The 23,518-nt window shown below is 46.6% G+C and overlaps 1 long non-coding RNA gene across 3 annotated transcripts; it reads left to right on the top strand.

Moving 5' to 3' along the window:
- Window positions 1–245: 245 nt before the first annotated feature.
- On the top strand, window positions 246–22,870 carry LOC130248534 (uncharacterized). Of its 3 annotated transcripts, XR_008839644.1 has the most exons (8): window positions 10,771–10,824; window positions 12,425–12,523; window positions 13,259–13,412; window positions 15,499–15,709; window positions 17,026–17,213; window positions 18,001–18,328; window positions 20,538–21,519; window positions 21,644–22,870. It is a non-coding gene; the product is annotated as an uncharacterized LOC130248534 (long non-coding RNA). The 3 variants fall into 3 exon arrangements; XR_008839646.1 differs by lacking the exons at window positions 10,771–10,824; window positions 12,425–12,523 and adding an exon at window positions 246–399 and having other exon boundaries at window positions 18,166–18,328; XR_008839645.1 differs by lacking the exons at window positions 10,771–10,824; window positions 12,425–12,523 and adding an exon at window positions 10,825–10,923 and having other exon boundaries at window positions 18,166–18,328.
- The last annotated feature ends 648 nt before the right edge of the window (window positions 22,871–23,518 follow it).

The following is a 23,518-nucleotide window of genomic DNA, read 5'->3' as shown; positions in this document are numbered from 1 at the left end:
ACTAAGGGCCCCCATAAAATGATTATTTCTGGAAGTGGGATATCTGTGGAGACACTGCAATCATTTCAGTGCAGAGGAAAGGTTGTGTTAGCATCACTGGCACTATAAACACTGCAATATTGATAAGGTGTGTTATCCCAAGCCTTTAACTGCAGCCTTTGCACTGTTTGCAGCACTGGCTAGCTGGATCTCAGGGATACATGCCAGTAAATGCAGCCCATGTCCCTCACTGTGGCTGCACATGACTGGCACACCAAAGAGCAGCTTGGCAGGGGTGAATGGGGCAGGAGGGACCCTGCCCAGCCCTGCCCAGTCACACAGCTCTGTCCATCCCAGGGATCAGGCCCCCAGGGGCACCAGATGCTGAAATGCAGCTCCAGACCTCTCACCCCCACTGAGGTAAGAGGATTGCCTGCTGCTGGTTTCCTGAGAAAGAAATTAAAAATTAGGATATCTGGGTCCAAGCTGTGTTGGCTGGGCTGCTGATGGGTGGGAAGACAGAGAGGATATGCAGATAGAGTTCCTCCCTTTCCCCATTTCCCCCAAATTTCAGTTAAAATAGGACCCCACCCTCTGGAAGCACAACTTCCCCAAGAGCCCTGGATGGCTGAAGAGCTCTGCACTCCTTTGCTTTTGATAATACACTCCTGAAGTATTTATTTATTTAGAAAAAGGTTTAAAAGATTTTGAAAATTCTTGAGTAGCAAGAGACATGTACACCTGTAAGAGTGCTTTCTGGTAAATTCTGAAGTAGAAATTAATCTTTGACACCTTCAGGAGGTGCTTTGAACTTGTGGTACATCACAGAGCAAGCTCTGTAGACTCTCTGCACACACCCTGTGCAGCAGCCAGTGCTAGAGGCAAAGAACAGCTGAAGCTGGCAGGAGCACAGGAATACAGCAGCAAAGAGAAACTGCAGGGAAAAAACGAGGAGCAATGCTCAAGTTTCCATGTGTGCCACAGGTGTGCTGAGAGCTTGAACTGGGGCTCAGACAAGCCCCACATGGATCAGGGAGCTGAGAGGGATGCCAGGGACCAGCTGCAGCATCCCCACTCCAGGAGCTGGGGAGGGAACAGTGGGCAAGGGGCCAGGCCTGGGAGCTGTGAGGAAATCCAGCCTCTGGCTCAGGATTGCTGCTTTGTGGTGCTGATCCCTGCTGCCCACCTTGGGGCTCCAGGGAGGAGCCTCGGGGTCCTGCCCCTGAGGGAATGAGCAGAGCCTGCTCTGGGTCTGTCTGTGGCACTGGGGAAGGCAGGCTCTACAAAAGCCTCTTTCCCCCTGCACTTCTTCTGGCTCCTTTCAGTTATCCATTCCCAGGTAAATTCTCTCTGACCTGGTGCCAAAACTCCGAGGTGCTGGTCAGTGTTTGTAAGGCTGCCTGAATGACCCATGTAATTTCTCAGATTACTGAAAAAATAGGGGGGAAATTAAAAAAAAAAAAAAATCTAGTAGGGCTGAAATAAAATAAAGTTGGGCACTTGGTAAATTTATATGCAAAGGGATTATAAAGGGGACATCCTCCCAGCTGGATTTTTCCACACTCCCATCAGTTTGTGTTGCTTTGTTTATTGACCATTGCAATATCTTCCTTTGTCTTCATAAATCCATTATATGCATCCAAGACAATTATGGGCATGGCAGTGATTTTGGCAGGGGTTAGGTGAGAACTGGGAAACATTGGTCATTATTTTTGTCTACATCATGTTATAATATCATATTATATATATAATATATATAATATATATTATATATATTATATATTTTATATATATTATATCTATTATATATTATATGTTATGTTATGATAAGATTAGAATAGAATAGAATAGAATAGAATAGAATAGAATAGAATAGAATAGAATAGAATAGAATAGAATAGAATAGAATAGATAATACTTGGTTCTCCTTTTGTAGCAATGTTTGTCGTGTGGAGAGGCACTGGTGGAAATTCTGGGGGGAGAGGTCATTGCTTCTGTAGGGATTATTAAGATCTCAGCTTCAGCACCCCCATTCCACACTCAGATACACGATTTGGGGTTTGTTCAGCAGTGTGTGTGTCCTGACAGATATCTTCTCCTTTCCTCCATAACAGCCAGCCAAGAGAACACTAATAATTCAGATTGAAAGGGGAATGATGGAAATAGATGGTCCAGATAGAGATGGGAAGAGACAAAGAATTTTCTTTGGAAAGAAAGGAAAGGAAAGAAAGATTGGCTCTTATTTTCCATTCAAATCCTTTAAATTCAGCAGGTCATGTGCTAAACAATTTCAGGAGAAACACTTGCTGGGCAAAACTGCAGAGTTAATTTTGGGGACCCATTCCATCAGAGCCCAGGGCTTTGTCCCTGCTCAGACCTGGACACAGGAGAGGAGCCAGAGCCCCTGTGGGCAGGAGGGAAGGAGCACAGGGGCAGGGGGATCACACCTGGCTGAGCCAGGGAAGGAGATGCTCAGCTGGAAGCAATGAGGCAGAGCTGTCCTGCCCAGCTGGAGGATCATCTGGGGCCTTTTCTTGGGCTTTTTCAAAGAACAGTCTGTGGCTCAGAGAAATCTGCTCTGAGGGTGTGTTTAAACTGAAGGTTGTTTTTGGAAGCAAAGCTAAACTTCAGAATGCAGCATTAAAGAAATAGAGGTGGAGTGTAGGGAAATTAGAGGAATTAGAAGTTAGAGCAATGTTCAGCCCTTGTCCTGTGGTCAGGCTGAGTTTGTCAGCACCTTGTTTTCACCATAACTTGAGTCATTTATACAGTTAGATCTTGATATGTGCATTCTTTGGAAAAGAAAAGCATTTCTGGTGGTTCAACTATTCAGTTAACTGCTATTAGATGATAATTTTTTCCTATGTATGGCCTGATTAATTTTTTTTCTGTATTAGTTAAAAATTTCCCCTTAAAATTTAAGTACAAAATCCCAACAGAGATCATAGTAAGGATTGCACTGTGTTATTGGCTCTTACCAAAACCCCAATGAAGGAAAGAAAGGGAACAGCATCATAATTTTGATCTGTGCTTCTTGTTTCTGTGCCTGACCAGCAGGATCACAAGAAAATCCTTTAACCTTTCTTGCTGCAGTGACAAGACAATTTTAATACTTCTACTGAACTTCATTTGGCCTAATAAGTTCCTATAAAGTGCTTTGATCAGCTTATTTAAACATGAGCCATCACTGAAGCAAGGCCTGCTCTGGCTGCTGTATTTTCCAGTGCTGAGATGAATACTGATAGAACAACAAAAAGAGGGATACAGGAGAAACCTGGAAAAATATTTTGCACATTCCCTGTCTGCTTTATCTTCCTTATTTTTCCCCAAGGAAAGAAAAGTGTAATGGCAAAAAGCAGGGTATTTAGCCAATCTCTTACAGAGGAGAAAAGCAAAATTCCTTTCTGAAAAGTAGGACAATGCTACCAGAAGTAGGGCAGCTGACTGCTCAGTCAGTGCCTCTGGGTTCTGAGCATTGTGCCACCTCCTTTGCACACTGGCTCCAGGCAGGACTCCCCACAGGGCTCAGGAGGATTTATCTCAGCAGATAAACCACAGCACCACACACACCAGGAGAATCACCTGGGGAGCAGCTGGGACTGCCTGAGCCATGGCAGAGGGAAATGTCACTGGCACTGAGCTGGGGCCAGAGCAGATGGGAGTGGGGAGCAGAGCTGCTGGGCTGGAGCTCCAGGGGGACTTTGGAGCTTGGTGCTTTAAGGGTGAGATCATTTCCATGGGATCATTTCAGTGCAAAGGGGGCAGGAGACAATGCAAGGAGAATGTTTTAAGGGACCTTTTCAATGCTAAGTGAATTCTGAGGGGCTGGTGGCACTTTTGGGAGGGCAGCATTTCCAAGCCGTGGATCTGCAGGCACACCTTGGTTATTCACATCCCAGGGTGGGTGTGGCTCCAGGAGCAGAGTCCAGGTACACACACCTGGCCAGCCTGAGCCTGCTCAGGGGCCAGCCCAGAGCCTGAGCTGGGCTCTGCTCTGCTCCTGCACAGCTCAGGGCACCCTGAGGCACAGGGGAGCCCAGGCTGCCTCCCTGACACTTCTCACAGTTCTGTCCTGCCCCATCTGAAAACACTTACACACATATCTGTGATTTGCCTTGCTAGGGGCTGTGCTGGGATGTGACCTGGCAGTGCAGAGGGTGTGTGGGAGGTGAAGGTGAGCCCATCCTAGGGTGCAGAAACTCAGTGTACCTGCAGTGCACTGCTCCTGTCCTTCAAAAGGAGTAGGTGCATCTGCAAGGGGTCACTCTGAGCCAGCTCTGCTTGTGTGCAGCCAAAATGATGCTTCTCTTGGCAAGAGGGGAGGGCCAGTGCTCCTTTACACAGTTACCTACAGACAGGATTTTAAAGGAGAAATTTCCCCCCATCCGTGTCAGAAACACGTGTCAGCACCCAAGGCACAGAAATCATTTTTTCCCTGGTTTTAAATTTTAAAGACTTCATAAAAAGAGTTAATCAGGGCGGTGGCTGTGAAGAGATGTCTCAGAGGATGCAGGTGGAAGTCAGTAAGATCTGAAACATAATTTACATTTGAGAAGTGGTGCAGCCAGAAATGAGGTTTCCTTTGGAGTTCCTAAGTGGGTGTTCTCTCTCAAATCATTCTGTGTCTGACCCACCAAGTGTGGAGCTGGGATTTAAGATAGGCAGAGCTTCACACATCAGAACTCCCATGCTGCTAGGCCAGGGCAGGATTTTTGTGAGGAGTGCCAATGCACAGCTGAGTAACAAAACCTGTGACCTTTATAATCTCCTTGGGGCATGGAGCCTGAGCCCGGGCTCTCCATTGACAGAGACAGGGATAAGATGGCCAAGGACTGAAACACCATCCAGAGACATCCCCAGGGCCACTGAAACAGGGACTGGCACCTCCTGGCCAGCTCCTGTGAAAACACCTTGGCCCAAGGTGTGGGAAAAGGGGGAGGCCACATATGAAGGAGCTAAATCAGATTCATGATTTCAGTCCCTGTGTTCAAACTGCACCCAACTAATGAGACAAAAAATGAGGGAAAGGAGAACTGAAGTTTGCATTAAGGACAGCTCCTGGGCAAAGCTCAGCTGAGGGAGGACCAAGTGGCCTGAGCAGGACAAAAAGGGGCTGAGGACAAAGGCCAAAGGCATCAGTCAGAGCCCCAGGGCTGCCCCAGGAACAGCCAGGTTTATCTGCAGGTTCTCTGTGTGGCAAACAGGAGGCCAGGAGGAGAAGCTGGCTGCATTTGGATGACAAGAGGGTGACCTTCATACCCCCTGCTCACCAGGCATCTCTGAATCTCTGGGGTCTGGCCAGGGTCTCAGGACAGACAGACTCCTCTCATGTTTGCACTTCCCAGGGCTTGCAGGGGAATCAGGCACCTCTGCACTGGCTGCAGTGAGATTGGGAAGAACCATTACATGCACTTGGTTTGCTTTCATTTATGCATAAGTTCTTAATTTTTCAGTCCTTGACATTGCACTATTCTATACAGGGCAATGCTAAAGCTCAGAGAAATGCTGCTCTCTCAGAGTTTGCACAGTGCTTTGTACTATGGAAATGAATGGGCCTCTAGAACTTGTGGATGAATAAATCAAAAATTTTACCTTGAGAAAACAACTGAGGGAATAATAAGGGAATAACTGAGGGAGCAATAAGGGAAGTGATGTTTGCTTGTTTGTTTTGTGTTTTGTTATGCAAACTGTCTTCTAAGAAGGTAAAGTTAGAAATTAGCACAGGCTTCAAAGGGAGAGAATTGGAGTCTCTCCAGAAAAGAGGGAACTACTTGTCATCTGTCAGGACTAATCTTCCTCAAATGTTTGAGAAAATATGATCAAGATTAATTCTTTATTCTTTTTCCTACCAGCCTTGTCCATTTATCTGATGGGAAGGCTGCAAGGATGTTATTCCATACAAGGAGGAGGGGTTCTTGGTCCAAATATTTAAAGCCACCCAAAAAACCAATGTTAGCTTAAATGGTCTAGATCATGAGGATGAGGGTTCCAGCAACTCCAGGAACATGTTTGTGATCTTCAGAGTGCTGTAATGACACTGAAAATATTACCCCAGAACTAAGTCATGATAGAAAAAAATGCTAGAGTTTCTTATGTAGATGGATTTTTTTAAACTTGCAGTTCTTTCTTAAAAAAAGTTTTGATTCTGCTGTTTCTGATTAGAATATAAGTGAAATTGAAAAAATGGTTGTATTATATAATGACTATCTGCCTTCTTCTGCAAGTGAAAAATTATCACTATGTTTTTTTTTAAATTAAGTTGTTCTAACCCTTATCCTGTTACTTTAAAGTTGATTTCTATTCACAGTACCTCACTTGTGCAATGAGTAACTTCCATTTTTTGTGATTTGGCAAACATGAATGCATTCATTATGTCTTGGTTAGATACCAGAAGGTCCAGCCACAACTATTTAGTGAGGCAGAATAAATGACTCCATTTCTGTACCTCTGCAACTTCATCAGTGCTAAGTAGTTTTACAAATGCATTGCAATCATCTCTAATTGGAGTCAAGGTTACATAAATTCAAGCCTATTTTAAAATCAGGAGTGTTCTTTCTGGCCAGCCCAAACCTCCCAACCCTTGCTCAGCTCTCAGCAGAGTTTCTCCCCCTCTGCCACCAGTGCCCAGAGCTCTGCAGCTCTCTCCTTGCCTGGTTTTGGTGCTCAGGGGCTCCTTTTGCCTGGTTTTGGTGCTCAGGTGCTCCTTGCCTGGTTTTGGTGCTCAGGGGCTCCTTTTGCCTGGTTTTGGTGCTCAGGGGCTCCTTGCCTGGTTTTGGTGCTCAGGGGCTCCTTTTGCCTGGTTTTGGTGCTCAGGGGCTCCTTTTGCCTGGTTTTGGTGCTCAGCTCCTTGCCTGGTTTTGGTGCTCAGGTGCTCCTTGCCTGGTTTTGGTGCTCAGGGGCTCCTTTTGCCTGGTTTTGGTGCTCAGGGATTTCTTTTGCCTGGTTTTGGTGCTCAGGGGTTCCTTTTGCCTGGTTTTGGTGCTCAGGGGCTCCTTTTGCCTGGTTTTGGTGCTCAGGGATTTCTTTTGCCTGGTTTTGGTGCTCAGGGGTTCCTTTTGCCTGGTTTTGGTGCTCAGGGGCTCCTTTTGCCTGGTTTTGGTGCTCAGGGGCTCCTTTTGCCTGGTTTTGGTGCTCAGGGGCTCCTTGCCTGGTGTTGGTGCTCAGGGGCTCCTTTTGCCTGGTTTTGGTGCTCAGGGGCTCCTTTTGCCTGGTTTTGGTGCTCAGGGGCTCCTTGCCTGGTTTTGGTGCTCAGGGGCTCCTTTTGCCTGGTTTTGGTGCTCAGGGGTTCCTTTTGCCTGGTTTTGGTGCTCAGGGGCTCCTTTTGCCTGGTTTTTTTGCTCAGCCCAGAGCAGAGTTTGCTGTCCCCATCCCTTGGTGCTCCAGGCTGGATGGGGCTCTGGGCACAGGGATGCTCTGGGCTCCCACAGCTCTGCTGGAAGCTGTCCCTGGCCATGGCAGGGACTGAAACAGGCTCTAAGGTCCCTTCCAACCCATGCTATGATTCCAGGATGTCTGAGAACAAAAACCACTGCCCACCATGACCATCTCAGACAGGTGCAAGGATGCTTTGCTTTATTCTCAGCATTGGGCTCCTAGCACAGGAGAGCTCATTATACAGAATAAAAGTGGCATCTGTGACAGGAACTGCAGTTTGAGTGCTATCAAACACACCTTTATTCCCTTTTCCTCCCAGTCTCTTTGCTTTCACATGACTGCAGTTCAGGATTTCACTTTCAAATAAATATTTGGCACTCGTACCCAAAAAGACAAACAAATAGAGAAGAATTTGCCTGAGTAAGCGAACACTCCTATTCAAAATTCTGTGGCTGGATGAAGGGATAAGTGACAACAGTGATGAATAAATAGTGCCTGGGCCTGCCAGAGCCCAGCATTAGAAAGTATAAACAAAGCAGTGCAGAAAACAGATGGATTCACTTGAAGTTTTATCCTTTTTCAGTCAGGAGATGCTAATGAGGCAGGGAATGGCTGGCACAGGGGCTGGGGCAGCACTCAGCTCCTTCCCCAGGGCCACAGGGCCACCAAAGCTGCCCCAAGCCCAGCATGGAGCCAGTGGGCAGTGCCTGGGAGAGCTGCAAGCACCTGGACTGAGGGAGTCAGGTGGGAGCTGCTGGGGTGAGCTGGGAGCTGCTGGGATGAGCTGGGAGCTGCTGGGGTGAGCTGGGAGCTGCTGGGGTGAGCTGGGAGTAGCTGGGAGCTGCTGGGGTGAGCTGGGAGCTGCTGGGATGAGCTGGGAGCTGCTGGGGTGAGCTGGGAGCTGCTGGGGTGAGCTGGGAGCTGCTGGGGTGAGCTGGGAGCTGCTGGGATGAGCTGGGAGCTGCTGGGGTGAGCTGGGAGCTGCTGGGCTGAGCTGGGAGCTGCCGGGGTGAGCTGGGAGCTGCTGGGGTGAGCTGGGAGCTGCTGGGGTGAGCTGGGAGCTGCTGGGGTGAGCTGGGAGATGCTGGGATGAGCTGGGAGCTGCTGGGAGCTGCTCAGGTGAGCTGGGAGCTGCCGGGGTGAGCTGGGAGCTGCTGGGGTGAGCTGGGAGATGCTGGGATGAGCTGGGAGCTGCTGGGGTGAGCTGGGAGATGCTGGGATGAGCTGGGAGCTGCTGGGGTGAGCTGGGAGATGCTCAGGTGAGCTGGGAGATGCTGGGATGAGCTGGGAGCTGCTGGGAGCTGCTCAGGTGAGCTGGGAGCTGCTGGGGTGAGCTGGGAGATGCTGGGATGAGCTGGGAGATGCTGGGGTGAGCTGGGAGATGCTCAGGTGAGCTGGGAGCTGCTGGGATGAGCTGGGAGCTGCTGGGGTGAGCTGGGAGCTGCTGGGGTGAGCTGGGAGCTGCTGGGGTGAGCTGGGAGATGCTGGGATGAGCTGGGAGCTGCTGGGATGAGCTGGGAGCTGCTGGGATGAGCTGGGAGATGCTCAGGTGAGCTGGGAGCTGCTGGGGTGAGCTGGGAGATGCTCAGGTGAGCTGGGAGCTGCTGGGATGAGCTGGGAGCTGCTGGGGTGAGCTGGGAGCTGCTGGGATGAGCTGGGAGCTGCTGGGGTGAGCTGGGAGCTGCTGGGGTGAGCTGGGAGCTGTCAGGTGAGCTGGGAGATGCTGGGGTGAGCTGGGAGCTGCTCAGGTGAGTTGACAGCTGCTGAGGGCTTGCAGAAGCCACTGCTGCTCACCCAGAGCTCGTGGGCAGGGCAGGCAGCTGCAGTCTGTCCAGCACTGGGCACTGGTGCCATATGGAGACTCTCTCCTGAGGAAATCAGCTTTTGTCTGCTCCTCCTGGAACCCCAGGAGTAAAGGTTGCTCAAAAACACAGCTTGTGGGGTTCCCAGCCACAAATTGGTTAAAACTGATTTTAAATATAACAAAGGTATGCTTGAAATGGAACTCCCAGCTTGAAAGTTTGGCAAGCTCTGGTGCAAATAGCCAAAATATAAAATGTCTGGACAAAAAGCCAAGAAAAAGCACGTCTGTGTCTGCACATGTGGATTGGGATACCGTGCCTAGAAGGAAATGACAAGGGCAATACCATCCCCCAGTGACAATTGCCTCTCTTTGGGCTCTCAGGGAGGTTTCTAGCAGTGGCTCTCACTTCTCCTGGGCTCCAGCCCCGAGCCTGCTGCTGCTCTGCTGCTGCTCTGCTGCTGCCCTGCTGCTGCTCTGCTGCTGCCCTGCTGCTGCCCTGCTGCTGCCTGTGCTGCTGCCCTGCTGCTGCCCTGCTGCTGCTCTGCTGCTGCCCTGCTGCTGCTCTGCTGCTGCCCTGCTGCTGCCCTGCTGCTGCTCTGCTGCTGCTCTGCTGCTGCCCTGCTGCTGCCCTGCTGCTGCTCTGCTGCTGCCTGTGCTGCTGCTCTGCTGCTGCCCTGCTGCTGCCCTGCTGCTGCTGTGCTGCTGCCCTGCTGCTGCCCTGCTGCTGCTCTGCTGCTGCCCTGCTGCTGCCCTGCTGCTGCTCTGCTGCTGCCTGTGCTGCTGCTCTGCTGCTGCCCTGCTGCTGCCCTGCTGCTGCCCTGCTGCTGCCGTGCTGCTGCTCTGCTGCTGCCCTGCTGCTGCCCTGCTGCTGCCGTGCTGCTGCTGTGCTGCTGCCCTGCTGCTGCCCTGCTGCTGCCCTGCTGCTGCTGTGCTGCTGCTGTGCTGCTGCTCTGCTGCTGCCCTGCTGCTGCCCTGCTGCTGCCTGTGCTGCTGCTCTGCTGCTGCCGTGCTGCTGCCCTGCTGCTGCCCTGCTGCTGCCCTGCTGCTGCCCTGCTGCTGCTCTGCTGCTGCTCTGCTGCTGCCCTGCTGCTGCCCTGCTGCTGCTCTGCTGCTGCCTGTGCTGCTGCCCTGCTGCTGCTCTGCTGCTGCCCTGCTGCTGCTCTGCTGCTGCTCTGCTGCTGCCCTGCTGCTGCCCTGCTGCTGCTCTGCTGCTGCCTGTGCTGCTGCCCTGCTGCTGCCCTGCTGCTGCCCTGCTGCTGCCCTGCTGCTGCTCTGCTGCTGCTCTGCTGCTGCCCTGCTGCTGCCCTGCTGCTGCTCTGCTGCTGCTCTGCTGCTGCCCTGCTGCTGCTCTGCTGCTGCCCTGCTGCTGCTCTCCTCCCTGGCTGCACCTCTGCCCTCTCCTTCCCTGGGCCTTCCTCACTCTTTCCTTCCAGGAGGAGAGCTGGTCCCCTGTTTGCCCCACAGCCTTGCATCATTGGCCACTTAATATTTATTTCTATTTATAAACCCATTATATAGCAGAGGTGTATCCAGCCTGTGCTGCTAACAGATGAAATTACTTTTGCTAGGACTATCTAAAGTCACTTTTTGCACTTATTTCCCTTCCAGGCATTGTGAAAGCTGCTCCTGGTCCTTGATCCTGTCCTGGGAAGCTCCAGGTGACCCAGGTATAATCACAGCCAGCACAGGTGGGATCTGTGCTGGGACACCTGTGAGCTGGAATGTGTCTCATGGGCTGGAAAAAGTATTTTATAGCTCCATGAAAGGTGAGGGGAATCTATAGCTGCAAGGTTATTTTAGAGAGGGGCCAAGAAAAACCAGGGCTGTGACTTCTCAGCAAGCAGGGAATTTATTCATTTTTTTAAAAGTGCTTGAAAACAAAAACCCTGATGCTCCCTGCTTTCCCATTCACTTTCCATGTCCTGTAACCCACCTTTGGTGCACTCAGCTAAGGGTTTCCATGAAGTGAGGTATTCATGTGTGTACACAGACTCATTTATATGTGAGGTACAATTTCCCCACAGTGACTTTGTGTCCTGCATGAGGCTCAGGGAAGAACTGACCCTAATTCTCTGGCTCCTCTGTGCTCAGATCTATGTGCTGAAAGGAGTTTAATTAAACATCATCATGTTGCTGCCTTCTGCTGTCCTTGCTTAGGTTATCCCTCATCTGGCAGATTGGAGCAAATTCCCCAAAGAGTTCTGGTTCTCAGTCCATTTCCTGATCAAACAGGTCATTTCCTTGTCCTGCAGGGAAGGACATGCCTGCCATTGACTGTGAAATCACAACCACACCTCAGTCCCATTCCCCCCTCCCCTCCATTCCCTTTTATCCAGGGAGGTGCCATGGTGCTTGTCCTTTATATTTATATATCCACATGTGCTATCCCACACACCAAAGCATTTAAGAAGCACTGGAGGCTTTGGGAGGCTGCAGAAGAGCCATGGTGACACCCACTGCTGAGTGTCCTGGACTGCTGATAGAATTTTGGGGCACCAATCAGCCACACAATGATCACAGTCAGGTAAGGCAAGCAATTGCAAGGACTACTCCTAATTGAAAGACTCCACAGCTGCCAGTGTGTCTGTCTGTGTTTTCCTAACTGCAGTTATCAAGTGGACTGGATGTGAAAAAACATCTGTTTCATATGAAATACTAAGAGGCAAAAGGGCAACAGTGGCCATGTAACTGAACAGGTTGTTTCATTTCAAACACCCTGGAGCAACATCTTTTCCCTGCTTCTGTCCATCCTTTCACTCTCAAAACTGATCCTAACAGTAGCTGCTGCCAGTGTTGAAAGGGTGTACATTAAGGTATTTTATATAACTGTTGAGTGCAAGATCATTTTTATTATTACATTAACATGAATTTGTATGTGCACATTTTTTGTCAGTTATCAAATGTGAAAAAAAATGTAATGATATTCTACTAAGTGAGAATATATTTGTTGTTCATGATCAGTGAATGATAACAGCTGCTACCACAGGTAAACAGATCACACATGATTTCCTTCTGTGTCCAACAGCTTCAGAATCATAATCCTGTCTTAATGTGAGGGGAGAAGAACTGGACACTGGGTGGATGAAAATTCCTTTGCTTTTATTTATAAATTAGGATTTACAAGCAGTCTGATTTAACAGTCTGCTGGGAATGTGCTCCAAATGTTGTGCTTAGAAACCTTTTCTTCATGAGAAGAGCAGGGCAGGCAGCTGGGTTTGCTCAGGCACAGTCACCTAAAGGTTTGTGTGTTTGATTTGGTCTCCTCAGGTGATTTCTGTCAGAAATTCTTTGCAGTCCCACCCCAGAGCAGGGTCCCACCACCACCCAGGGTGCAGCAGAACCTCCTTTCCCTCTGTGCTGCTGCAGGTGAGCCAGAAATGTTTCATGATGTGACACAAGAACCATTTTTATATCCCAGATGGATTTTAATGGCTTGGGAGGAAAAGTGCTCCTTCTCTACTCCTGTGTACACAAAAATTCTGAATGTTCCCATGCTGAGATAGGAGTCCCACTGAATATTTAATGAGGATGTGCTACTGACAACTCAAAAAAAAAAAAAAAAAAAAAAAAAAAAAAAAAAAAAAAAAAAAAAAAAAAGCAAAAGAGAATGCATGGAAATATTTACCATCTATCTCCGTCCTGTTCAGTATTTCAACTTACAAGAGAACTTGCTCTCTAAAGGTTTTTATATAGTTTTTCTTGTTTTAAAGTGGGCTGAACATGGCTTGGTGATGTTGGCATTGAACTCATAGTTGGGTCTTTCGTGGGATGTTTTATTTTGGTTTCAGTTTTTGGGGTTTTTCAAATCTTGAAAGGCAAGTTTCACTCTGGCAGTAAATTCTCATGGTTAAATGAGGGTGAGTTCTTCCACCATCTAAGACAGAGTTTGTTGTTTTTTTCAGTTTGTTTGGTGGTTGTTGTTGTTTTGTTTTGTTGGTTTTGTGTTTATTGGGGTTTTTTGTTGTTTTGGAGGGGAGGGGATTTGGTTGTTTGGGCTTTGTTGTTTTATTTCTTTTTCTTTGTTAATTATACTTCCATATTTTCTGACAATAGTTCTGCTTTGTAACCTGGATCTCAATTTGTTCCTTTTTATTTTCACAGAGTTTCCTTTCATTATTTTGCATTTTAAAGAAGATAAAGACACCAAATACCACCAAAGCTACATGTCTCCAGGAATATCTCTATTTCAGTCTCAGATGTGATGGTACCTCAGCACTGGCTGGGATCCTCTGTTCTCATCAGCACACACCATCAGGTGAATACTATTTTTATTTTTCTTTTGGAGGAAATTTGTTGTTTGTTTTCCCCCCTTTTTTCACTTCCTGGGTCTTCCCCTGAAGTTGCTGAAGCACTGTAAATCCCTCTATGTGCTGGAAAGCACTAAGCCAGACAAATAACTCTAACAAGATGAACCATGCCTGCCACAAAGAAATGAAGATGCTCCAGCCTGGTCCCACACCCTGAGCTCCTGCAGGGATGCTCCAGCCTGGTCCCACACCCTGAGCTCCTGCAGGGATGCTCCAGCCTGGTCCCACACCCTGAGCTCCCTGAGCTCCCTGCAGGGATGTTCCAGCCTGGTCCCACACCGCTCCAGCCTGGTCCCACACCCTGCAGGGATGCTCCAGCCTGGTCCCACACCCTGCAGGGATGCTCCAGCCTGGTCCCACACCCTGAGCTCCTGCAGGGATGCTCCAGCCTGGTCCTGAGCTCCCTGATCTCCCTGCAGGGATGCTCCAGCCTGGTCTTGAGCTCCCTGAGCTCCCTGCAGGGATGTTCCAGCCTGGTCCTGAGCTCCCTGAGCTCCCTGCAGGGATGTTCCAGCCTGGTCCTGAGCTCCCTGCAGGGATGTTCCAGCTGGTCCCACACCCTGAGCTCCCTCAGGGATGTTCCAGCCCTGGTCCCACACCCTGAGCTCCTGCAGGGATGCTCCAGCCTGGTCCCACACCCTGCAGGGATGTTCCAGCCTGGTCCCACACCCTGCAGGGATGCTCCAGCCTGGTCCTGAGCACCCTGATCTCCCTGCAGGGATGCTCCAGCCTGGTCCCAGCACTGCTGTGCTCCTGTGGCACAGCCTGCACAGGAACTCTCTGTGTCTGTGTCTGATCACTGCCCCAAATCTGGCCCCAACAATATTTGCTCAGGCACAGGCAAAGTCTGGGAATGTGATCTTGGCCCGTGCCTGGAGCCAAAAATAGAGCCCAGCAAAGGGGCACAGGACAGAGCTGGCTGAGGCTCCCCCGTGCTCCCAAACGTCATCTGAGTGTTCTCAGAGACTTTGTGGCTCCCAGGAGACCCAGCTGAGCCAGGGCTGTCTGAGTGCAATGGGCTGGAGCTGCCACAGGCAAGTCCCAGGCAGCACATGAACCCACTGGCTCTACAGATGGGATTCTTTACAAGAGCTCTGTAACACAGATTTTGTGAATTAAACTGTGGATTAATATAGATTTTTGTGATTTTAACTTTGAATTAATATTGATTTTAACTGTGAATTAATATAGATTTTTGTGATTTAAACTGTGAATTAATATTGAGTTTTGTGATTCAAACTGTGAATTACCACCCTCTCACAGTTTGTGTCCCATTAAACATACCTGCAAGCATGCTCAGGAATTAATAACTGATTAATAAATAATTAATTGCTGTTACTGAAGGGATACCTTGTCACTCAGGAGAATATTCACAAGTGGGAAACAGGGTCTGGTTTCCAGTGCTTTAGCAAAAGCCCCCTCAGTTTTTCTGTAAGAAAATGTAACAAAGGTGTCCAGAGTATGGATGTAAATTTACATTTTGTTTGTTCAGGGAGCAGCTGCACTTAGGCTGGCCCTCAATCCTCAGTTATCTCTTACCAGCCTTCCTCTGTACATTGATATATGATAGCAATGCCAAATCCAGCTTTGGAGCCATACCTGGAGTGAATAGCTAATAACTTCCTGATTCATGTTTCAAGCTTTGCAGGTAACCTCATTTTTGAGACTGAAATGCCTATTATTTTTTTTTTTAATTTTTTTTTTAATCAACTGTGTTTAGATCAATATCTGCTGCCTATGAAACTTGCTTGGATTAAGATTTCATTATGAATTTGAAATGGCCCAGATTTATTTAAGAGGTTGTCTTAAAAGATCTCTGATAGACTTGGGCAATTTATGATTATATTTCAGAGCCAGCTGCTGACTACAGGGTAAAACCAAACCCACCTCACAATTCACAGTTTTGTTTGGCTCAAGGTTTAAATCCAGTTCACAGACAGGAAGGGCTGAACTCTCCACCCCAAGATTTGCTCATCTCCTTTTCAGCTGTATTACTAACAATCCAAGTGAAAATGTTGCTTTTCTCCTCTACAGGGCCTGTTTTAGCTCCTGAGTCCTTCTGTAACTGCTGTGGTGGTGCTGCATTGATAAAATATTCAAATGTGAATGACATGAGCAGGAGCTCTCTGGGAGGAATAAGGAATCATGCTACAATCATGAAGAGATCACATTTTAAAGCAACCAAATGCAGGTCCATGGACGAGGGGAGCTGAAATTCCTGGGATTTGTTCCAGTGTCTGCCCAGGTACTCTTTATGTCATCAGTCTTTGTGGAGCAACTTCACAGGTGTCTCACATTCCCAAAGAGAAACCTAAATTTGGCCCAATGTACACCTGTGGTAAGCAGGTTTCACTTTAAAAAGTCAGTGTCTCATTTACTCTTTTACTCAAAGGCAGCCTTGGTAGCTGGGTGGTTGTTTTTTTATTTCTCATTAATTAAGAGATAAACCCTTGTTTTTCCATGATGTACATAATTTTCAGTTTCCTTTTGAAGGATCTGCAGTTCAGCTGTTGGCAAGAGCAGCTGCCCTCAGTAACTGGCTCTCTCTGAAATTCAGCAGAGATATTCCTGCTTTCAGTAATGCATTTGCAATAATGCTTTCCTCCCCCTTCAGACCTCTTTGAAATCAAGAACTGCACTCAGTGACGTGCTGACAGTTTTACATAAATTAATGAAAAAGAAGCTGGAAGTGGTTGACCAAGACTTATTTATTATTATTAAACTGTGTACCCATGTTGCTCTTCTGAAAAGAAAATTAAGAGAAAAAGGAACTGAAAAAAGCTCTTGAAATACATGGTTTAGAATTTATTCTGTACCTCAACCTACAGTATACAATTTTAAGAATCCAGGCTTCTGGTTTGAGGTGAAAATTCTTGCTCTAAATTGTAAACAAGATTGCTTTCCTGGTATTGCTTAACATGCTGAGAGGATGTGAAAATGGATGTTTCCAATACTGGAAAAAACATTAGCCCAAAGCTGGTCACTTAATAATTGCTTAAAGAGAAAAATACTAATCATCTTGGTGCCAAATCACAAAGGCACCAAACATTAACATTCCTGCAGGATATTTTATTGCTTGCCCTTTGTGCTAAAAGCCCAAAATGCAGGATTCCCATGGTGCAGGCTCAGAGTGACACCTGATGTTTCTGGAGCAGAGCCAGCTCCAACACGAGCTCTCCCTCCTGTGCTCTCCTGTCCCCAGGCCAGCACCAGAGATGGAATTTCTCATTCCTGCCACTTCTGGTCCAGGCTCTCCAGAATTACCCTCCCAGCCCTCTGCAGGTGCAGGCTCTCTGAGAACACAGCTCTACAGTGGCTATGTTCCTCTATAAATCTTAAAACATGCATTTATATTTTTATAATTTTTGCTGAGAAAGCCATACCAGTTGGAAAAATGTTATATTATAAGGTTATGAAGCCTTGGGCAAAATCTCCAGCTCTGAGTGAACATAGAGCTCTCTATTGCAATAAAAACCTTCATATCAGCACCTTAAGCTGCTGTACCACTTATGGCTTTACAGTCTATTCCTAACCCAGTTTTTACCCCTTCTCTCAGCACAGGTTTAATTCCATTAAGCTCAACAAAGCTGCTGTTAAAATTTCTTGTGTCCTTGTGCTGGTGTGAATGGCTGTGGGAGTCAGGTCAGGCTGAGATGGGAACATGCAGCTCCCAGGATTTAACTGGGGCCAAACCCACCTGTCCTGAGCCTAAAGCTTCCTCTGTGGTGTGTAACCACTTCAGCACACAGGTGAGCTCCTCATTTCCCCAAGAAAATCATCTCCTGGCAGGTGTGAGCCTGGGCAGTGTTAGTACCTGTACACTGCATAGTGCCTGTAAATGTTCTGGTCCTTGTAATGGATAATGCCTCTGGGGCTGGTAGGGGAGAAAGCATTAAAGCAATCTGATATAAAATGGATGGGTTTAGATGATAGATTTAGTTATATCCCCTTTGTGCTTAAAAGGAACTGATTAAAAACACCAAGATTTCAGATCTAGGAAAACAGCCTGTCAAGGTTCACAAGTCTATCACTCTAAGATCTAGCCCCCACTGAGAGTCAGTGTCAAAGGGCAGCACTGTTTCACAGGTATTTTTGATTTATTTGTTCCTCAGTTACTCACTTGGGACCCAGTCCCCAAGCTGAGGGATGTCTGTGTTGTGGGGTGGAGCACGGCAGTCCAGGCTGCTGGATTTGGATTTGGGACAGTGATTCATTTCTCTGCATGGCCAGGGCAGTGCAGAAGGGGGTCAGGCTGTGGGGTTCCTGCAGAGGGACCAGATGTGTGGAGTCTGGCAGCAGAGAAAGGAGGGATATTCACGATGGAGACACCTGTCCCTGCCCCAGTGGGTACTTTATGTATTCTAAACGTATTTATTTAATCTTATTTTCAACATTTGCATTATAAATCTTGTAAGGCAGCCTCTGGAGCAGCTGGGAGCCAGGTGTCCCTGCCCCTCTGCAGGGCTGTGGTGTCACACCACTGCTGCTCCCTTTTCACCACAGCTGTTTGTTATTTATTTACACAAAATGAAACAGATTCACCATCGAGGCCGGCAGGATTAACAATATTCCCCGGGCAGGAACCGAAAGCACAGCAGAGGAATGGGTGAGAGGATTTGCTGCCAGCACCCCTGCTTTGTGGCTGGTGGTTTTGGGGAGCTGCTCCAGGTGCACCAGACAGGGACAGAGCTTCTCTTGCAGGTGGAGGAGCTGAGCCTGAAATCCTGCCAGCCAGGAACTGGAGAGCTCGGCTCTGCTGACACTGCAAGGCTCCTGGACAAGCCCAGAAGGAACTTCAGCACCTGGCTCAGCTCTGGGAGGACTGCAGAGGCAGCTGAAGGATTTTGGATGCAGGCACTTTAAGGTAAACAATCTTTGAAAACCCCACTAAATACTTATGTGCATCTTTAGATACTTATCTGACTGCAATAATGTGATTCCAAATCCATTTAGAACTTGATTCTTGAATAGTAAGACTTTGCATTACATTTTTTTCATTCTAAAAAAAACTTCCTAGCATGGTTCAGTGAGGGGCTGTCATTAATGAGTTATTAATGAGCCTGTACCTTTGATTGTGTGCTTTACATGTCAAGTGAGAATTGTTTCAATCAAATTAAGTACATTTTTGCCTCATCAGTAGAACAAGTATTTATTCTTAGCTTCCCTTTACTGAGAGATTTGGTCATTTTCCTTGCAATAGACTAGTTATAACTTACTTTCAGTCTACTTTTCTGTTTCCCAGCTATTTAAGCAGAACTGGTTTTGTTAGTCTTACTAGAAAAAGATGCTTTGAAAATATCTGTTCCATTTCCTAGGACAGAAGTTGCACACTTACATACATACTTATAAATGACAAAACCAGGAAGCATAAAACTTAGTGTACTTACACAACTACTGAAAAATAAAAGTCATTTGCTGACATTTTTTTGGTACTGTTAGCTCTGGAATAGAAGGTAAAATGGAACTGACACCAAAGACAGTATTCAGGTTAGGAAATAACTTGATTTTTCACTGTTGTCACCCAGAACTGTAAAAAAACAGGTTACACAAAACAGCATTGGAATTCCTGATAGAGGAACTTGTGACTTCCTTGTCTTTCTACAGAATATTTCTAAGAATGAGGGGGAAAAACAGATTAAAAAAAAATAAAAATGAGAGAATATTTGGTGTTTAGGGACCAAGGAGAGCTGGATAGTCCAGTCAAATCAAAATTGATGAGAAGTAGGGCCCCATCCTACAAACATTGATGTATCCACTCAAATTTGCTGAGTGACCAGTTTAAGTGTATATTCAGAAAAAAAAAAGGAATAGTGGAAGAGTTAAAATTAACTCAGTGATCAGAAAACTAAACACCATTTGAAGCACAAAATAAACAGAGGGTCCTATGCAGATTTGAACCAGCCAGTGTACTTGTAATTATTGCTTTTGAAAGAAGTTGAATATTTGCTTTCAAAACTATTACTTCAGGTGGCTTCAAAATTATAACATACAGGATTTTAGAAGTTATTTTTTCCTGAACCTAAACTTATGAGAGAGAGAAATTTATGGCATAATTATCTAATGTTAGCAAAACCTAGCAGCCAAATTTCTGGGACAGTCATTTGAGTACTATGAAGGTTGGATCTCTAAAAAAAAAAACCAAACAGCAGAACAGAGTGCTTGTAAGGTTGTACTTTCTTAAATGCCTCTAGTGGAAATATAACAGACTTAGAGAGTGAGCAGCTCAGTTCTGTGCTTGGGAAAAATCTGAATCTGCCTGTTCTTCACAGTGCATGAGATTCTAATTGTTTTCCCAATAGAGTAACTGCAGTTCTTTCTGTGCACAGCACAATGGAAGGCAATGGAAATTTTCATCAATCAAAAAATTTGATTTGTCATCAAGTGGATGTTCTCCACAATACAGGACTTAATTTTTGTTCATTACATACCTCAGTCATCCCCTTAAGAAGAAAACCTTGAATCTGTGAATTAAGTGAAACAGATGCAGTGTGGGTGTTGTGAGTATGGCTGATCTCAACCCCAAAATAGCATTATTTACTACTTCTTTGCTGAAAACGGTATGAAAATAATCTAACTCACATGGTAAATATGTTTCCATGCCACATTCACTATTAAAATCACTGAATCAGCAAGATAACTCACACATTAAAGTTTTTACTACATACTTCTCTGGATGCTTAATGAGTTGCATGACCAATCTGTAATTTTGAAAACTTTCAATCTAATTTCATGTGATAGTCTGTGAAACGCCCCTGAAGTCAGGAAAATGCTGATATTTTTGAGTAAGCATATTTTCAAGTGCTCCAGGAAACAGATGTATCAATCTGTCATGCAATGTACTGGTCATTACCTAAAACTACTGAGGATTTTAATGACTTGGAAAGTTTGGAAAATAATTTGAGATCCTAACATAGAAAACTAGCATTGAAGTCCAGAACATCATCATCATGTGTAGGTTTTAATCACAGTACATTTCACAAATTAGCAAACTGGCTTTTTTTTTTTTTTTTTCCCCAGTTAAAGGCAGTTGAGCTTTTTTAACTAACTGGATGTTCACCTTTATTTTCTTACAGACCTTTCTGTGACAGTAACCCATGGAACTTGCTGGGTCTGTCTCCTCTGAAGTCCCCAAGAACTTTCCACCATCACAAGGAAGATTGAGCTCCAAATGGAAGACAGAAGGGGTAACTTTTGGTTTCCACTGCAGTGTGAGTTGTGCAGTTTCCCTGGTGGAGGTCTGACACAATGAGCTCATCCTATGCAATGGCTCCTGTTTTCTTTGGGATATTACAGACACCTGTTTGCCCAAAGTGCCACAAAGATGCCTCAGCAGAACTAGAACTCGAGTCAAGTCTTGAGCTGTTGACTATTTGCAGGGGCAGAGCTCTGCCTTCCCAGAATTTCTCTTCTCTGGAGAAGGAAGACAGAATTTTTAGGTGACTATAAATTCCCCTTGCTGTTTTAGAGGTACCTGTCTGTAGACAGCCTGATCCAGTGGAATCATATGCTGAAGAATGAACTAACACAAACACCCTCCTGCCTTTCCCCTTCCTTGTGTGTCCCTGCACACAAATCTCCTAAATGGTCATTACTTCTCAAATTCTGTGCAACTCATGTTCTGTTTGGCTCAACACCCACCACGTTTCCCACCTAGTATTGATTTTGATGGAGATGCTGAAATCAAATTGCTGCTGCCTTTTTGAGAAGGATCTTCACAACTTAAGTGCCCAAAACAGCCTTAGGTAGCAGAGGAATAAAAGATAATTACACTGTTTCATTCAGAAACACGCAGAATTATTTTTATCAAAACACGTGGTAGCACAGCAAAGTTCATCTTCCCGTGTACTAATCAATACACACGAATTTTTGCCTTGACTTTGATCATGCTACCCAATACATGATGTGAGAATCAATATAGCAGGAAAAAGGACTCTGAATTTGACTTTTCAGCACAGAACGTGGCAGATGCCTGGGAGAGCTCTGGTCTGTTTCGTGTGAGACTGGAAAAATCCTAAAACGTGTCCAGCTAAAAAAAAAAAAAAAAAAAAAAAAAAGGTGCTGCTTTTAATCTAAACAGAATAATTAATGTTTTAGCTTAAGGAATTTAGGAATATAGTCAATTGTCTGTTTTGATCTATGTATTATAATTCAATAGGGGGTGGCAGCAAAAAAAAATAAGGTTGGGAGTGTTTATTCCTCTAGTTCTTCTTTTTGTTTTCATTATTTCAAGTGTCAACATGTCTGGTATCAGGAGGTGTGAGTGTAAAGTAACAAAGTGGAGATAAAGTAAGATGTAAGCAAATGCCACTCAGAAGGAGTATTGGGTCAAAGATCTGATCTATGTGATTTGCAGCTGCTGCACCTGTGGCATCCAGTATTGCAAGATCCCCAGTTTTATTTGCATTCTGTTTGATGCATCCAGACTTAGAAACACCTGAAAGATGTGTATTTTTATTTAAAAAAACCTGAGAAGGAGCCATGTAAGCATTGCTCTCTGGGCAGTGGCTCTGGGAGGTTGATGTTTAGGGGAGATGGAGCCCAGCTATGTTTTTCTAGGTGTGCATGGCAACCTGCTGATTGCTGTCTCGCCAGAATAAACTCTAAACCTTCCCAGCTGTTCTTAATCTGGCCCCTTAACCTTTAAAAAAGCCAGAGGCTTTCCATTCCTCAGAGCCAAACTCTGCTAACAATATCTAGGTTGTTTTCAAACCAAGCTTCAAACATAAAAATGACTAATAAATCCATATTCCATAATCGTTAGGCTGGAAAACTATTATTTTAAAACAGACTCAGTTTTTATGACCCATTTCTAATAAAAATCCCAAGTATGCTTCACTAATGCTCCCATTCCAGATACTCAGACCCCGGATGATAGGCATGCTATCCAGATAGATACACCAATAAATCTGTAAAGGCTGTAAATCTGTCTCAAATTAGTGATCTGTAGATGTAGGAGGGGGAAGAGGGCTGGGAAATTCTGTTTTCTGATCTGCTGGTTTCCTGACATAAGGCTCTGTCACCTCACAGCTGGTGACTGTACTTTTCTGTGGCTTGGATTAAGTGCTAAATACATTACTCCACACTCTTTGGGGGACCGGGGTTTTGCACAGACTTTTAGTCTGATTCCACTGGTGTGAAGAGCAATTTTGGGTCAGAGTCACGACCAGAGGAGGGTGAGAGAGGCGGGTTTTGAGGAAGGGAACAGCAGCTTTGGGATGGAGCTGCAGCCCAGAGATCCACAACGCTGGGGGATTCCCGTTCGGGCTTCCTCCTGAAACAACACAGCCCGCAAGGATCACAAACTCACAAACATCCATCTTCTTGACTCTTTTACTGCCTCCTAATTGCCCCCACCCTGCCAGGCGGATTTATGCCCGGCCTGTCGTGACCGGTGCCAGGGAGGAGATGGGATAATGGGATGGGATGGGATAATGATGGGATGGGATGGGATAATGGGATAATGGGATGGGATAATGGGATGGGATATTGGGATGCCCTTCCCCTCCCCGGGAGCCGCTCCGGCACCGGCCCAGCCCCGGTTCCCCTCCGCTGCTCGGGTACCGCCCCAGCCCCGCTCCGCCGCTCGGCTCCGGTTCTGGGCTCGGGGCGGGTTCGGTTCTGGGCTCGGGCAGCCTCCCCTCCCGGCCGGGCAGTGCTTTTCCCGAGTACAGCCCAGCCTTCAGCAGGGAAATCCTCTCCTTTCGCTCGTCCTCTCCTCCTCTTCCCCAGCAGGCTCACGTTCAAGTTCCTCCCGCTGTTCTCTCTCTCACCCTCCCGGCAGGACTTCGCAACTTCCGCGGTTCCGCTGGCCTTTTATTAGACTTTTTTTAAGCCCTAGGCTTTATGAATTTTTTTCTCCTCTGTCATTTTTCATCGCCGCAATCTGCAGAGACAGGGATGCTCCGGGCCGGACCCTCGGGCAGCGAAGGATGGCCTAGAAATTGGGCAGCACTTCTGAGATGCTACATCTGCCCTTTCCCCATTTTCTTACGCCGCGTCTCTCCCAGTCCTGTACTTAAAAAATAAATTTTAATTGACCGCCCCACCCCGCTGC

This window comes from Oenanthe melanoleuca, chromosome 1A, assembly GCF_029582105.1.
Source record: "Oenanthe melanoleuca isolate GR-GAL-2019-014 chromosome 1A, OMel1.0, whole genome shotgun sequence".
Taxonomy (NCBI): Eukaryota; Metazoa; Chordata; class Aves; order Passeriformes; family Muscicapidae; genus Oenanthe; species Oenanthe melanoleuca.
This window is presented reverse-complemented; position numbering and strand designations above follow the sequence as displayed.